The sequence below is a fragment of the Podarcis liolepis genome, assembly GCF_965112155.1.
Source record: "Podarcis liolepis genome assembly, chromosome: 3".
In the NCBI taxonomy this organism is placed as follows: Eukaryota; Metazoa; Chordata; class Lepidosauria; order Squamata; family Lacertidae; genus Podarcis; species Podarcis liolepis.
The window spans coordinates 68949004-68953377 of record NC_139557.1 but is presented as its reverse complement, the minus strand read 5'-3'; positions in this window follow the sequence as shown (position 1 = coordinate 68953377).

The following is a 4374-nucleotide window of genomic DNA, read 5'->3' as shown; positions in this document are numbered from 1 at the left end:
ACCTCCGCCGGTCTCTCCCTTCTTTAGCTAACCAGAGCAGCCACCAGGACAAAGGTGGTTTAATAATCGCAGGAAGAGGGTTAATTGTTCGTGAGAGTTGGGTTCCAGCACAGGGAGTGGCCGGAGGGCTGAGTTTACGGTGCTTTCTAGGTTGAGGGGAAGGGGGTTTAGCTACTATCGGTCTGCGGCCCGAGTTACGGGCTGCGACTACCTTGGATTATGTAACGAACTTGGAAAGTTTGCTCTTTCCGTTCACGCAGCTTCCCTAGAACAATGAGATGGCATTAGGCTGCAGTGGCCAATGGTTGCCAGCAGATTGGTGCTTTGTTTGTTTTAAATAAAGGAAAGCGAAGAGGGCTCTTATCCGGAAGACCAATGATCGCGTGACTCAACCGCATTTATACCCTTGCCAGAAGTCTCCCTCGCATAATAATTACAGGACAGTCTTTCTGCAACGGGCACTGTTCTACTGCTGCTCACTGCAACTAAAAAGAAAATTAAAAATCTGGTCAGGTGTGAGCTTCCAGTACCAGAGAGAGGGGAACACATGGCCTTCCGTAAATTATATCAAGCATATTTTTTTAGAAGGGGAGAGGTACGCACAATGTTGGAGTAGAAATGGTTGGGAGGCTGTTGCCTTTCTGTTGCTTCACCACATTTTTTATTGTTTAAAATGTTTGTCATTAGATTATTATTTTTTTATGCTAAAAGCTGCCAGAGGTTTAGTAGTAAAGTGCTAACAGCAGGATCAAATTATTCCAGCTTTTGGAATACAACAACCAAGAAAAGTAAGCAGGTGAAGGTCTCCAATGCACCAACTTCTTTGAAAAGAACAAATAAGAACTGTCAGTTGGATCCATTTCCTTGTTGTGGCCTGAGTTCCTGGACAGAATGCTTGCCCTTGCCCATCATAATTCATGGCCCGTAAAATCCAGTAGGAGAGGGTGGGCTGGTCAGTCCAGTGAGTGGCCAATACCTCAGAATGGGAGGGAGTTATGCCCACCACATTGAAAGAGGTGTGGTGAAGCCCCTCTTAAAGAGGCACTCCTTGGATCCAGAGGTTTTGAGAAAGCTGCTGCTGCCCAATCTCTTATGGGAAGTCCATCAGCAGGACCTCAGTGCAACTACACTCTCTTCACTTGCGATTCCCATCATCTGGTACTCAAAGGCATACTGGTTCCGACAGCAGAGGCATAATATAGTGATTGTAGCTAGCAGCCACTGAGAGCACATATTTGAACAAGCTTCATCCCCTCAGAAGGGGCTCTCCTGTGCCTGCAAATTCATCCAATTAGTTAATAAACAAATTAATAAGTAAAGAAGCTGTAGGCACTTGTTGTAAACATTCCTTATGTTCCCTAATGATGACTGTTGTCGTCAAGAAAACATGGATCAAATGAAGGGATGCTTTCAGTAGTACACATTGTTTGGAAACTACATTATTGTTACCTTGGATTTTCATGGCTGCATGCTCTGTGTATATGACTGAGGTCAAAAAACAGTTGACAGCATGCTTTGAGCTGTATATATTACCTTGTTTGATTACACATGCTGAGTAGTAGAAAGTGTTCTTTGAAGCAGCTCCTGCGTTTCTCCTCTCTAAACATAGAATTACAATTATGTTCCAGCAAGACCTGGGACTATGGCTTGATTATTTAATGGAGCTATCCATTTGGGGCTGATCTGGCAAACTGTGGAAATGAAACTCCACGAGGTGCAGATCAGTCATGCACAAATGTCAAATAAAATATAGTAATTTTAAAAACTGACACTCCCAATGGGGTAATTCGCGAGTTTCTTAACTTCAGCTGTGGTTTGACTTTGTTAAATGTAGGTTTGGGTTTTGTGTGTGGTAGACTAGGCGGAGAAGTGGCAACTTGCTCTATTTTTTTCAGTAGTCTCTTTGGTTCATCCTGTTTGCTCGCTCCATCTTGTGCTTCCCCTTCTACTGCACCTTAGCAACTAAGTTCTGGTCATCTAAGGGCTCTGTCAGAATTTGTTGTATTGCACATCTCCGAATGGACCTCACAAGTGCAGAAATTCATATGATATATTGAATTCAGCATCCTCAGGATTTCACTTTTTAAAAATTCAACACACACAAAGTTTCTAGTCCTTAGGATTGCAAAGTGAAGTTCAAAAACATTTTGTGGAGCTATGCCTGGTGAAATAAAATCTGCCTGTGTGTATCTGTGTTAGAAAAAAGAAAGATAATGGTTCAGGTGTGAGGAGTCAGTGGTCTGTATGAATGTGCTCCCCCAAATTAACAGCAACAACAAAAATACTGTGCAGAGAAAGAAAACTGGTGTGTTGATTTTAACTTGCAGTTTGTTCTAGTCAAAGCATAGGTGCTACCTTTGGCCATCATTTTCATTTTCGCTGTGCTAATTTCACTGTTCTGCTTGACTGCAAGGCAAAACATATGGACTGCAAAAGAAACACAGAGAGTGGCAGGGCTTGTGCCTGACCTTATGCAATTATTTGCTATCACAAAGGCTGCAAGAACAAAAGAACAAAGCCAAAAGAAAACAGCAGCTCTTTGCAAAAGATTGCAATGGTATCTACAAGGAAGGATTGGGAACTGTGAGAAGGTATGGCCTTTCCAATAGCAGAGACAGATATCCCCCGCATAAGGCTTTTGGGCGCAAGAACAAAGTTCTTATTGGACTTACCCTTGACAGAAATACTTGCTTTCAGCTGATTTTCCTTTCACAACAATGAATACTCCCAAGGGGAAAGTGTTCTTTTCAGAGCTCCTCTGCAGAAATTGTATGTGCTGGAGACAGGTAGAAGAAAGAAAGGTTGCTGTACTTTTGCAGGCAACTATAGCTCACTTCAAGAAGATTTTGGACTGCATCCCAGTTTGGGTACTTAAAAAAAAGTTAAGCAGGCAGAGTCCAGAAGAATGCATGAGTACTGAATATTAACATCATTGTCCCAAGCATTACTGGAGGGATAGCTCAGTTGGTAGAGCATAGAAGCCTTTTCCACAGAATTGCAGAGTTGGAAGGGACCATGAGGGTCATCCAGTTCAACTCTCTGCAACACAGGATTCTTCCCCCCCCCCCTCAACACGAGCCTGAGATTAAGAGTCTCATGCTCTGACTGAATCACTCTGGAGACTCTTAATCTCAGGGATGTGGGATCCTGTCTAGACTAGATGATCCTCGTGGTCCCTTCCAACTCTACAATTCTGTGATTCTATGAAAGGAGTTGAATTCCATGTAAATGTGCTTAGGATCACAAGGCAACACTTCTAGGAGGGAAACCAGGAGGCAGGCAAGGGGAGGCAGGCTGATGGCACCTATCACTGTGTGTGCCCTTGTTCAGAAGCTTGTCTTTTCCTAAGGCACTTTAGGTCTCAGAGCTGGTGACAGATTTACCTGTAATCAAATCTTTTGCAGCCACCCTCAGGGAAACCTGAAATGTCATTTCTGCCCAAGCGATGACTAATTTGTTTTGGGAGAAAACTGAAGTTATGTAGACAGATATCAATGTTCAGTGTGAAGACAGATTTCTTTGGGTGAAAATTTTGGGAAGCTATTCTGGGAGGGGTGAGAGAGAGAGCGAGAGAGAACGAGAACAACAGCAACAGCAACAGACAAACTGCCACTTCATGAGATAACTATGTAGGGCTGCAAACTGCTACCTTGGCATCCTCACCCCAAGGAAAAAATAGAAAATGATCTCAGACACAAAATATCATCTAATTTTTAGGAAGCGTATCAGTTGTAAATCAGTGGCTGCCCTTCCTTCCTTCCTTCCTTCCTTCCTTCCTTCCTTCCTTTCTTTCTTTCTTTCTTTCTTTCTTTCTTTCTTTCTTTCTTTCTTTCTTTTTAAATGTCAAACCTGGTTTAGATACTTTCCTAGTCATCTGTTCTTCTGTGGGGTTGAAGAAAGGCTGCATGCCCCTTTCTCCAAAGGAACATATCATAGAAACTTGATTCCTTGAGAACCATGTTTGGGCAATCTCTGCACTTCTGAGTGGTACCAACAGTGTGAGTTGGGCCATCAAATGTGGACAGTCCACATCACAAAGTACTTGAGGAGGCTGTTGGAAGCAAGGGCTTAGCATTCATTTTTTACATCCCATAAAAGGCTTGGCCAGCTGAGTAAATGCCTGAACCAGGAGGACTCTGATTCTCCTTAAGAGGTTTTGACTTCATGGGTTGGATCGCAGGTGTCCTCCTATGAATGTGAATGGAAGGACTCAGTGGGTGAGGCCATTTTTGCCAACCACTCCCTCCTGCTGCTGTGGAGGATGCCCCATCTAAAGGGGAAGACCGAGTCAGCTAACATGGTGTTATGAAGGTTGTGCACCACCTTCAATCTCTGCCAATGGGTAGCAAGATTCCAAGGGGTTTCAGGCGCTCA